The sequence below is a fragment of the Pseudophryne corroboree genome, chromosome 5, assembly GCF_028390025.1.
Source record: "Pseudophryne corroboree isolate aPseCor3 chromosome 5, aPseCor3.hap2, whole genome shotgun sequence".
NCBI classification, from domain to species: Eukaryota; Metazoa; Chordata; class Amphibia; order Anura; family Myobatrachidae; genus Pseudophryne; species Pseudophryne corroboree.
In genome coordinates this window covers 191,992,305-192,006,145 of record NC_086448.1, presented here as the reverse complement: position 1 = coordinate 192,006,145, position 13,841 = coordinate 191,992,305, and the positions used below count along the sequence as shown (strand labels likewise).

The 13,841-nt window shown below is 43.6% G+C and overlaps 1 protein-coding gene across 4 annotated transcripts in view; it reads left to right on the top strand.

Annotated features, from left to right (window-relative positions):
* CREB5 (cAMP responsive element binding protein 5) overlaps window positions 1–13,841 on the top strand; it is a 775,500-nt gene that overhangs the window by 112,527 nt on the left and 649,132 nt on the right. Inside the window, exon 1 of one of the 4 annotated variants that reach the window (XM_063921975.1) lies at window positions 9,414–10,012. The exons of 1 other annotated variant lie outside the window; for it this stretch is intronic. The gene's annotated coding sequence lies outside the window, so the exon portion shown is untranslated. Of the gene's footprint in view, window positions 1–9,413; window positions 10,013–13,841 lie in introns of those variants that run through there. 2 more of the 4 variants (XM_063921972.1, XM_063921973.1) reach the window with 2 other exon arrangements.

The following is a 13,841-nucleotide window of genomic DNA, read 5'->3' as shown; positions in this document are numbered from 1 at the left end:
CACATGGTATGAGCCAAAATTCACATTATAGCTCACAGTATGAGCCGAAATTCACATTATAGCACATAGTATGAGCCAATATTCACATTACAGCACACGGTACGAGCCGAAATTCACATTATAGCACACAGAATGAGCCAAAATTCACATTATAGCACAATGAATGAGCCGAAATTCACATTATAGCACACTGAATGAGCCGAAATTCACATTATAGCACGCTGAATAAGCCGAAATTCACATTATAGCACGCTGAATGAGCCGAAATTCACATTGTAGCACATTGAATGAGCTGAAATTGTGACAGCAGAGACAGCCGGAGTGACAGCAGGGACAGGGCGCGAGAGAGTGACGACAGGGAGTGAGAGCGATGACGGAGAGAGAGTGACGACAGGGAGAGAGAGAATGACGACAGGGAGAGAGAGAGTGACGACAGGGAGAGAGAGAGTGACAGCAGGGAGGGAGAGTGACGACAGTGACAGCAGGGAGAGAGAGAGTGACGACAGTGACAGCAGGGAGAGAGAGAGAGATGACAGTGACAGGTACAGTAAGGACAGGGAGAGAGGGTGACAGCAGGGGAACATTACCTGACTGTGGTCGGCGGAGGCACCCATGGGCAGCGGCGGTGATAAGGAGGCCTTTGGTGCGATGAGGTCCCTCTGACCGCCATATGTAGCGGGTGAGCGGCGGGCGGCGGTAAGCGGCTGGTGGCGGTGAGCGGCAGACGGCTGGCGGCTGTGAGCTAGTACAGCACTCTACACAACCGTCGGCTGCCGAGCAGGGACGGAAGCACCATGTGCAGCAGGATGGAAACTTCCCTCGCCTCCTGCTGCACTTTCATTTCTGGGTCAGTGGAAGAAGTGGCGGTATACCATACCACTGTATACCGCCTCACTTCGACCACTCTCTCTCTCTCTCTCTCTATCAATATTACAACAAGAAACAGTTTCTGCGCAAATACTACTCCTCTGTGCAAGTTCTTTTTGTGGAACAACAAGTCTCAGCTTCAGCTGTTTAAAAGGAGACCATCCACAATCTTCAATGGATTCCAAGATGTTCCGTTTTGCACAAAAATTCTTGAAATCGGCAGCTCCTTTACACACCCATATCCACAGTTGGTCATTTATTCTGTAATTAAATCAAAAAGAAGGAGCGCTCCATAGTGCATATCAGTTTTAAAATTGTAATTTATTACACCAATCTGACACACATATGGTAAGAACACAGACCGCAAGCAGCGGTATAAGCCAACGTAAGTATAACACATGCAAGATCAAAAAACGGACTTCACCACATATAGAAGGTGCTTCTTGGCTGGGTGAGGATCACCCTGCAGCCAAGAAGCACCTTCTACATGCGGTGAAGTCCGTTTTTTGATCTTGCATGTGTTATACTTACGTGATATTAGATGATGAAGAAGTGTTGGGTCAGGTGATATTAGAGGATGAAGAGTTGTGGGGTCAGGTGATAGTGATATATAGTGACCGCACACCTCTTCATCCTCTACTATCACCTGACCCCACGCCTTTTCAACAAGACAAAAGGTTAAAGTGTGACGTACAGCAGAACCTGCAGTAGCATCATGTGATAGTACTCCAAAGATGCCAAAATCTAATGCCTTGCCCACTATGGCACGGGGCAAAGGCCAGTTGCAGTGAGACTCCAGCAGTTGCACTACGTATTATCCACTTCCAATGTAGCCAAGAAGAAGGTATCCATTGCAGCTACTGTACAAGTGCAGAGAGGTTTATCACAGCGAATGGAAATGATGAGAACAAAGAGCATTGTGGACATACTGAGTTGAGTATAAATCCTTCCATTGTTTCTGGTATGTTATTCAGCTCACTAACACAGCCTTGGAAATAGACTAACTCACTTAATGGTTTTAGTTGCTGCACTATGGCAGACCGAGTTTAGATGTCCGTCAGAACATACCTTCTCTCACATATAAGCACTTGTAGGGCACCTTCAAAGGATTGCTGTTATATTCCTCCCTCCACTCCCCCCTCCACCCTATGAAAAAATAAAAATGTGGCATCTCTAATTCTAAGTGGAATACAGGCTCTCATTAAGTGACACATTTCAAATAACTGTCATTTTCTGCATACATTTGTTGGTTAATTAATAATTTTATTAATTTACAGAGTTCAAACATAAATAAAAGAAATACAGAACCTCTGTTTAGCAAGCTGAAACACTGGCTAATATTACCAGTTTACGGCCTCATTATCTGGACTAACATGGGGAAAATCATATTGGTAAAATACAGTAATTACACATAAGTCACTTAAATGTCTCTTAGGCATAAGGGTTGCCTTGGAAAACATTTAAAGTGACTACTTTCTTGTGGATTCCAAAGACCATTAATTTAAAATAGGAATTCCAGTTCTTTGTAGTTACAAAGCAGTTAGTGTAATTAATGTCACAAAATCTAAAGTGTTACTCAGTTTACAATGTAAATACCTGCAGCTAAACCCATGGAGGATTCATGCATGCCCTTGGAACATGTAATACGATATTCCTCATCAGTATATGGCCTGTGAAGTACCAGTGATTAAAAATTAAGAACCTTGCTCATTAGTTTATTTATTTGTAGAGATGGAACACTGCATAGTGTATTTACACTAAATTATTATTATTATTATTATTATCATCATCATCATCATTATTATTATTTTTGTTGTTTATCTATATAACACCTATATACAAGAGCAACAGTACTCCAATCCTGATTAATCATTCACTTCAGTCCCTGGTCCACGGGAGCTTGCAATCTAAATTCACTACTATGGGCACCTAGATGCACTATACAGCAAATATGTTTTTGGACTATAATAAGAAGTTAGGTTGAATAAAGAGACCCCCCCCCCCCACCCACCCCACCCCCAAGTAGGACTGGGGAGAACTTGCGGGCCCATGACACATATGGTAAGGTTGCAAGTGATCTCATGTCCCAATGCCTTGAGATAGCAATGCAAACCAATGTACCACCACCTTGCTCTCAAGTTACTTGGAAATTACATTACGACATTGCTTATTTAGTAAAGGTAGTTTGTGAGTAAATATGGTGCAAATCTATGAAAGGCTGCAGTGTGATAGTAAGTAATATTTATAGAACACTGATAACCAATTACTCTCTTAAGGAAACCAGTGAAAACTAGGGGCCTCATTTACTAACGTGTGATGTGTTTGTGACCATTTGCTATCACTTGTTACTTTAATGGTGCTCCAACCAATCAGCTCTTGTCATTTTTCAGGCTGTAATATGAGAGGAGCTGACTGGTTGGAGCACCATTTAAGATTAGTAAGTGATAAGAAGAAGGTCAATCATTATTAATTCCATACAGAAAAGCCAGTGGTTTTACATTGAGATTTTGATTAAAAAAAATATATACATACATACAGTATAAATGATTCAAGATTAAATTTTATAAAACAATTATATGTTATAATCCCAGGGGCGTTTTAAGAGAGGAGGAGGCCCGTGTTCAGCCTCCTCCGTTCGGGCCCCCTCCTCTCTGCCCGGAGCGCTGTAGAGTCTGAGCACTAGAGGGCTCAGACTCTACTGCGTATGCGCAGATCTCAGAGAAAATGGCGCGGCGGCCATTTTCCTTGAGATTACTCTACTGCGCATGCGCAGAACTCCGTGAAAATGGCCGCTGAACCATTTTTACGGAGTTCTAATAGCGCTGCGGATGCCGCCGCTGGACTTCGGAGGGGTGAGTATTGTAAAATTGGGTGCAGTGTGTGCGGTGGGGGCCCCCTCTGGACTCTGGGGCCCGTGTGCACCGCACACACTGCACCCATTGTAGAAACGCCAGTGTATAATCGCTAATCTGATATTTAAGTGCCATTCTATGAACATTCAAGGTAGTTTCTCTGTTGAGCACCTTTTTTATTACTATATCTGCTAAAATGTATAAGTAGCAAATAAATATGGTAACTGCATCTGCCACCAAAATAAATGCTGGAATAATAATTACCATGGGCCAATGGGAGCATTATATGGAATATTTTTCTGTAATTGTCTTTATAAACACGTAGGGCCCTATTATTAAAAGGGAGGTGATAATTTTCACTTAAATCCGCACAGCGTAAATGTATGTTTTCTTGCTGGGACATACCTGTCCCAGGGAAGAGCTGGAAGCAGTGATAGCTTACGTTATTACTCTGCTTCCGGGTTCCGCGTCAGCGCTTGTACAGATCCCTCAGCGCTTGTAAGGTTAAATCTGCACTTTAGTATCCCACAGGCAACTATTGGCTAACACCATCTTCGCTTCACATTTCAGAGCTTGGTATATTGGGCCCGAGTCAGACCTGATTGCTGCTGGCACAGCGAGCGATTATCGATTCACTGCGCATGCACCGCAATGCGCACGCACGGCACCAAACAACATTCACTGCTGACTAGCGACAGGCTGGTGTGAAAATTTCAGTTGCACAGCCATTGGCATGCTGATTGACAGGTAGAGGCCATTAGTGGGTGGTAACTGACCGTTTTTTGGGAGTGTCAGGGAAAACACAGGCGTTCCCAAGCGTTTTCAGGGAGGGTGTGTGACGTCAGCTCCGGACTCGATTAGCCCGTTCTCTTCGCACTGTAGGAGGAAGTCCAGGGCTGCGCACAGACTGCACACAGTGGAAGAAACATTCAATGGTGAGTGAGGTGCGAACAGATTTGCAGCTGTCCGCTGACTGAGGGACATTTGTAGCCCGGCGTACACATGCGATTACACACTTGCACGGTGAATTTACACTCCCCTTGGGCGGCGACTATCTGATCACAGGACAGCAAAATTAAAAGCCCAGTGATCAGGTCTGAGTTAGGCCCATTGTATGAGACAATATAGCAGCCCTCATAGCTGAGGAGGCTGTTTTGTGGTAGGAAATTAAGGGACCACGGTGGAAGATATCTGCTGCAGTCCCTCCATCTTTGATCATTAATAATCAGTCAGCTTCATCCCCACACGTGATCCAATTAATGATTTGATCAGTTAGGGCATCTTTAGTCATTACTTTCAGGACTAAGCACGTGCTGGGCGAATATAATTTAATAGTTGATATGCTTTGTCGTTAGAGCAGAGGTTCTCAAACACGGTCTTCGAGGCACCCCAACGATCCAGGTTTTAAGTATATCTAAGCTTGGGCACAGGTGACTTAATTAGTACCTCAGTCAATTTGATTTAACCATCTGTGCTGAGCCATGTATATACTTAAAACCTGGACCGTTGGGGTACTTTAAGGACCGCATTTGAGAACATCTGCATTAGAAGACGGCAGTTAATAGAGCAGCAGCACCACACCAAATGAGTAGACCTAACATGCTACTTAGTATTTGGTAAACATATATTAGACTTGAGCATCACTGTCCTACAATGTGTTAATTGTGTGATTAAAGCTTTAGGTGTGTGCTAGTCATTGTTTTGTTGCCCTGTGGCAGCAGGTCTCCTGCTGGTCATCCTAGACACACTTATGGGCCCTACACACTTGGCGATGTAAGCGATTTGGATGATGAGCGATCTGAATGATAATCGTTATCGTCCAAATTGACTTGCATTGAAAAACGATGGAAAACCAATGATGAGCGATCGCAGGGACGCGCATCGTTCACCGTCGTTGCCTCCACACTTATCGATATGAACGATATATCGTTCATTTCTGAACGCTATTGTTCATATCGCCCGTCAAGATCGCTAAATGTGTAGGGCCCATTACTGTATGTAGGAGGAATATTGAATGCATCCACTGCTGATGGACTAAGGCATAGTACAAGGCCTGTATCATAGGAACACTGCTATTTCTTATAATTAAATAATACCCAACTAGACCAAACTTGGTAAATTAAAAGTGAACATTATACAGCTGTTCCCATGTGCATTACTCTAGTGTGTGGGCATTTACTAAAAAAATGGATCAGTACTTTTATGATGTCCTGATAATGCCTTCCATGGCATCGTGAAACACAAATCAGCCATATGCTTCTGCACTGCATACAATAAATGGGTAACATAGTATGTATGCATCTTGAATGGAAGATGCCCCGATATATATATATATATATATATATATATATATATATATATACTTGGTTTCCTACTCATCATTCATTAGCAAGGCACACTTGCACCAACCCATGCAAATTATAGGGTTCACTACGATATGCCGGCGGTCGGGCTACCGGCGACCAGCATACCGGCGCCGGGAGCCCGACCGCCGGCTTACCGACAGTGTGGCGAGCGCAAATGAGCCCCTTGCGGGCTCGCTGCGCTCGCCACGCTACAGGCACGCGCGCCACACTATTTTATTCTCCCTCCAGGAGGGTCGTGGACCCCCACGAGGGAGAATAAGTGTCGGTATGCCGGCTGTCGGGATCCCGGCGCCGGTATACTGTGCGCCGGGATCCCGTCAGTCGGCATACTGAAGACCACCCCAAATTATATGCCTGAAAGCAGGAGCATTTGTGCCTACATGCAACTCTGCAGAGCCTACAGACAGGACCATCTTAAAATATAGACTCACTGGTCAGCAGTTCAGGGACCCACAATCCTAGGGGCCTCCGAGCAGGAGCAGGTGCTGATCACTTAATCATTCTTTACCTGCCTCTCAGACTACAGCCAGACAGCTATCCACTAATCAGAGTGCTGACAGCCATTCACTGTGGAGAGATGGCGCAGGACCACAGGAGGGGCTTGTTCTGATTTTTTTTAATTGGTTCCCGGGGAATGGGTATATAGGGGCCCCAGTGCATTGTTTTGCCCAGAGCATATATTGCTGTTAAGATGGCCCTGTCTACAGTCACCATGGCACTGCGCTTTACCGATGTGAGAACACCCAGCCCTGCCTCAGTTACACCTTCTCAGCCATATATGGAGATGTGTTAGAAATGTGTAGGACTCAGCATCAGTGGCATTACTAAAGGGATGTGGGGGGGGGGGGGGGGAGGAAGGGGTTACCCTCTGAAGGGTGACACCAAAATGCTAACTCCTCCTCAGTGATAGGAGCCAGGTGCAGCACTGTAACATTACGTGCAGCACTCGGCTCCTATCAGGGAGCAGCCCAGTATCTCTGGAATGCTGGTCGCTCCCCAGGAGTGATGAAAACAGGGTTGAGCCAGGATGCTATGCCCCCTTCCTGTGTGGCCACGCCACTTTTTGGGTGGGGAGGGGGGCCTTTTCCTGCACTAGGTGTCACTGACCCCTCAGCATCACCTGTAACTGTGTATCCTTGACTCTGGAGCTTATTCAGAGGTGGGGGCAGAGCCGTTTCGCAAACCGCTTCAGATGCAGCCAATGCCGGTGTCTCCATACGCAGTTGTAAAGGCTGCAGCTTCTTAGTTCTGACAGACACTCTGAGCAACCATAAGGTTGCACACTTGACAGTGGCACAGAGGGGGCGGGGTACTAATTACCTGGGCCTGATGGAGGTGGCTAGGTCTGCCAATCACCCTGCCCTCCTTACCTGTCAGCCTCCTTTTTTACATGTCCCCAGCCTGAGATGTAGTGCGTGTACAGAGGTTGCTGCCGCCAAGCAGCAGTAGTGGCCTCCTCTGTCTGTGCGGTGAAGGGGGGTTGAAGGTAGTGATCAGCCTGATTGCGCCCTCTTCCTGATCTACTTCTGGCTGGGGTGCACAGTGGCATCTACCTATAAAGCACGCAATGCCACTTCACGGCGCCATAAATACTATCTTTGTGATTTTTAGTGTGGCCGGGCCCACCCATTACCTGGGCTCGGTCACACTGTCTATGCCCATGACAGTTGATCGATGGTGTGACTGATGGTACGTCTTTGTACACAAGCAGTGGATTAGAGAAGCAGCACGTGGGTGTCTCTGTACAAATCCCACAGCTGCAACATCAGCATATATTCGCAGAACCGCTGTGTATGTAAACGCAGTTGCGTGCACCTCTACATCAGGCTCAGTGTTACTAGTGATGGTATTACCATATTTACTTCAATAAAATTATTTGGAAAATAAATAAAAGAAACAATACACCAGGTAAAGTTTGGAGAACATTTGTAGAAGCAGGAATTCCACTGTACGACTGATAGAACAGGATGTAGCAGTAAGAGCGCAGCTTAATGACACAATATAAGCCCTACACACTGTACAATATTGAAGTACGATATGAAGGATATCGTTCAGAAATGAACGATATATCGTTCATATCACTTAGTGCGGAGGAACCGATGAACGATGCACGTCCCCGTGGTCGTTCATCATTGGTTTTTCATTGTTAAACATTGCAAGCCAATTTGGACGATATCGTTCAACGTTCATATCGATCATCGTCCAAATCGCTGTGTGTGTAGGGCCGTTAAGTGAGACTTTATTACCAAAAGTATCTCTATTTCAGTAGAACAGTGCCCACTGCTTGAACAGTAACACTTCAGCAGCCAGACTAATGCACCCTACAGACTTGGCGATCCGCCGCCGAGCTGCCCGACGGCGGATACGGCCGATGGGCGACCTGGCGGTGGGGGTGGGGGGGAGTTGATGGGGGGAGTGAAGTTTCTTCACTCCCCCCGTCACCCGGCTTCATAGCAATGCATGCTAATATGGATGAGATTGTCCATATTGGCCTGCATGCATAAGTGACTGGGCACCAACAATGAATGAGCGCGGGGCCGTTGGTGCCCATTAATGGACGAGAACGTTCATATCGTGCAGTGTTATCTGCAAGTGTGTAGATATCACTGTGTTATCTTACAGCATAAGACATAAAGACGTGACTTTACAAAAGTAAAAGTGATATCCACACTGTGTACAGTGATTTTAGTCACACACTAGACTAGAGGGGTCTCTGTATCCTGCATGACCACTAGCAACTAACATTTATTCAGCCAGTCAAGGGCTTCAATTTAACTAAACTTTGTATATGCTTAACCATAGCTAACTTGGCATGCCACTCAGGACAGGAATAAGCAACATCACTACTGCTGTGGAACTACAAGTACCAGCCTGTCTACAGCTGTTGTGATGCTCCATCTTCATGCCCTGATTTCCTATGGAACTACAAGTCTTATCATGCCTTTGTCCTCCATTTTTGTAGAATTACAAGGCCTATTCTACAATAACTACTATCATCATTATCAAATTCTACTACACTGTACTATTACTTTTAATAATGATATTTATATAGCACGTTTCCCCCTGTTAATCTATTCACCTGTTGCATTAAGTGCTAGTTTCGGTATTCCCATTTAGACTGTTGCTCTCCTACTGTGGTGGAACTACAAGTCCCAGCATCTCCTACTTTCTCAAACTTTCCCAGCAAATTTCTTTTAATAACCCAGCGTCACTAAAAGTCGTGAAGCAATGACGGTAGCCAGCAGGGATCTCTAGGAGAAAAGCCCCGGGACGGAGAGGAGAAGGCGGCGGAGACCCTGATAGCAGCCCGCCTGAGAGCGTTTACAAGCAGCCCCGGTGGTGTGACAACATGGAGCTCTCCTCCCATAGCCGCCAGCCAGGGGCTCCGCCAGCAGCAGCCCGGGGTGAGTCAGCCCCCAGCAGCTGAGCTACAGCTGAGTGAGAACCACCAGCCTCCAAGGGGCGTGCCTCCCGGCCCCCGGTCACACCCCTCTCCCTCAGCAATGATTTAGAAGTTCAGGAATCCCACGTGACGTCACCCAGAGGTGATGTAATGCTGCTCTAAATAGAACGTATTGTAATCTTCCCTCAGTCCACCGTGGTTCCTTTGTAGTACAGGGCACTGTGTCTTTAAATCCGCCTGTGTGTGTGAGTGATGCAGGGGGAAAGTCACTCCCCACTCCAGAAAGAAGCGGAGAGGAGTCTCTAAGCAGCCTGTGAGAAGAGAGAGAAGTGTTTGCCCTGTACATGCTGCAGCCAAAGTTAGAACTGTGACATTAACACTTACCTGCTCCAGTACCCCTTCCAGCTCAGGTCTCTGGGACCCAGCAACTTTCCTTACAGGTCCTTCTTCTTTCTTTTTGTAACAAACTCAAGATACTACAGTCGCCCACATACATTTTGCTGATCCACTTCTACACTTGTTGGGTAAGTTCACAAGAAGATATTTTTTATATATAGTTTATTATTATTATTATTATTATTATTATTATTATTTAGGAAATACTATATTTTCGTCAGCTGATTACATATGATCTCATGTGTGTTTAAATTAATTTAAAAGTAAAGTATTGAAGTTTGAGACTTTTATTTTAGGTAGAAGGATGCTATTAGTGAGCAGTGGGGGAGATCTGTCACTTGCAGGCAACTCTGACAGTTAGACACCAGTGATGGAATGGGTGGGAAAGAAGTGTCAGTTTGATAATTAACTTTATAAAGTAGTTTATAATATAGTTAACTGGAATTGTGACTAAGATATCCTGGGAATGGAGGGGGTAGTAACTGTGTGCCTTTAGATTTTAAGGGGTTAAGGACAGATTGTAAGTATTTCTACTAGTACAATAGTTCTAGATAAGAGTAGATCACAGGTGTGTGCAGTACAGATTTATCTAGTGTTGTACACAGTGACACTGTACAGCGGTGACAAGGACATCAGGTGGAGGAGGTGTGTGCTGCTGATCCTAAGGTTTTACCACCTGTACACATCTTGGATCACAATACATTCACTTTGTTCATTTGTGACTATATTTGCCCAGCGAAAGTTTGAAAACTTTTCCGCGCTTTGCTGATCTTAAAGAAGAGCCACAGAGTGTGATCATTAGCAGGTCATTAATATGCTGGTGCCATTACCCAGCATAGAAGACGCCACTCTGCACTGCCATCCTCCCCGCCTCAACAAAATAATACACAAAACAATAAGTAACTGTCAGATAACCCTCCCATTGTGTAAGTGGCATGGAGTCATTAGGGCGTTCAGTTATAGGGCAAGCCACAGAATACGCAGGACCAGAAGGTGAAAAGTGCCACAGCATAAATGTCTTTGAGTATTAAACCAATCATTAGGGGATACAGAAACTGTGTAATAATCCTGAGACACATGTAACACAAGTAATGTATTATTTATAGACTAACATTTTTCCTATAATAATAATAATAATAATAATAATAATAATAATAATATTATTTTTAAACACTTTATTCCAATCAACTAGACAAATGTTTACCATATCTAGGATCATATGTTTTTATGTTGGATACAAGACCAATTAGTACATTGCAATTAATAATGGACTTATTATCCCCCCCCCCCATCCTCCCACACACACACACTTTTTAGCTACACACACACACACACACACACACACACACACACACACACACACACACACACACACACTTTTTAGCTTTTCGTGTGCTAGTGAAAATGCGCCCATTCGCCTCCACATTGCAGGATGACGGGTACTGCTGCCTGCGTTGCAGTGTGCGCTGTGCGTATTTGGTTGTTAGGTGTCAGTATTTGTATGTTTTCCTCGCAGACATCTCTGGGAATAATGCTGGACAGAAGGCCATTACATCATTCTGCAGCCTAGTAAGAGGGTATGATTAACAGCTTCAGATAGTGAAGGGTTCAGAGGTTAGAAATGCTGACAGTGCAGTCTGCCTCACAGACAAACACTGGCTAAACATACATGTTTATTTTGTGCATTGCTAATTGCTTAATGCACTGTGACTTTTGGTGGGAATTTTGATTTCAAGATGTTCTTCCTTTGTGGCAGTGTTATTAGTACTGGTTAATGAAAAGGGATTAATTGACTTGTAATTTCTTCGACACAGAATTCAGTTTACCTACAAAAACGACTGAAGCTTTAGAGACAGATGACAGAACCTGCAAATTTAACAAGGCTGTAAAATACAGGACTGTGTTAATTAAGGGCTGTCAGTCAGAGCCTCGGTGCTTTCATGTGTGCAGGTGGCAGAAATGAAACTTTGTGTTACTTGACTCAGGACAGTTCTTCTGTATCTCACCTTTACCTTGTGACCTCAAGCAAAGGTTAAAAGACAAGAGGTCCTTCATTGGGGTTTTCCAAAGACCCTGATCTTCTTATTACATCTCCACCCATCCCAAAACATGAACAGAGAAGAAAGCGGGAAAAGGAAAGGGGGGTACACTAAGGTCTGGAGGGTCACCAGGATAGAAGGGAGATCAAAACCAGGACCAATGTTTATAACATTAACTGGCAATAGTTAAAGTTCGGTGGTAAAGAACATACTGGTAGACTTATAGGGTTCAGTTGCTAGTCTGTCTACAGGACAGGTCAAGAGTGAGTCATTATAGTGTTAAAACTTTTGTAAAGTGATTGACAAAGTAGAATTTTAACCAATTTATCAGGAGGGAACAGGTTGTGAAGATAAAATGCCCCATGCAGTGCATTAGGGTAGATGTGCAAACCAAGAAAACAGTGGTCAGCAAAATGCATAGAGGAATGCACAAAGGTTCCCACACTGGAAACACTTGGGGATCTTATATAGCAACTCCTACCAAATGCACGCTGAAAACAATACAAAAGAAAAAAACAAATATATGTATGTTTGTAGTATGTATGTATGTTTGTATGTATGTATGTATGTGTGGGGGTGTGTGTGTGTCTATAGATATCTATTTATCTGTAAGTGTGTGTGTGTGTGTGTGTGTGTGTGTGTGTGTTTGTATATATTTATCTATCTACACACACACACACACACACACACACACACACACACACACACACACACTCACATTTAGGTTTATAGATATATATATAGGTATCTATACCCAATGCATGGGCTGATGTGCCTATATGCTGTTCTAATGTTAATGAGTCCATTTCAACCGGTCATTTACACTGTTTAATCTATAGCTGAATCTTTGTTTATTGGGGTTTTTTTAAGCTCTAACATTGTGTAACCTTTGTGGCATCATAGTCAAGTTTTTTTAAAGCGTTATGTGTGGATTGTAAAACTAAATTTTATTTGAATGTCTTGCAATGATTGACTTATACGAATGAGCTCTAGTAGCTAAGTGTTACCCAAATGTTTTATTTTGTCCTGCTGCACTGTATCTATTATATGCCTGTCATAGAACTACCATTTCCTAATTCAGTTTACAGTATAAATGCACTCAGTGCATTTTCACAGACTGAGAAGGTATCTGCAGAATAATATAATATTGGGGAGATCCTCACTGATTTAAGCAAAGTCAATCCTAGACATACTGTATATTCAATAGGGTCAGCATATGTGTGATGGGTCTGGTAATTTGAGAAAGTCTGTGAGAGCAGTGATGCTGAGACAATGACCTGAGTGCAGAATTGTAAAACTGTGTTACTATCCTCAAAATAAAGCAAAAATATATGTTTCATTAGATCTGCATGTAGACAAACAATAGGAATATTTTTAGATCATCTTCACAAGATAGAGGAATTTTTACATATTTTTTTCATAATTAACAGAAACTTGGGAACTGTAATATACTGTACAAAAAAGTCCATGTATAAAGCCACACAGGAATGTTTGATAAATGGTGGGCGATTAACAGTTTAGTGTGAACCAGCCCTGGGCCGTGCATCAGAGGATTAACTTGCTCTGTACACTGGAGGTTCTTAACCTTTATCGGCCTGGAACTCAAAGCTGGGAGTCAGCTTCAGGACCAGTGGTTCAACTTTAAATGAATAATTTATTTCTTTTTAATCACTCTAGAACTGGCTAGATTTTAAATAAACTCTATTTAATTTTGTTCTAGCAGGAAATTAGATGTTTCCGTAAATGCTCTTAAAAGATGAATTAGCAGTTTATTAATTGGCACCCCAATAATTTTACAAAATGAGAAAACCGTTTTGGATCGCAGGGCACAAGCTTAAAAAAACCACAGCTTTAGACCAGTGTTCTGTAGTGAAATTAGACACAGCATGCTCCCAGCTTTGGAACAGAATACGTTTTG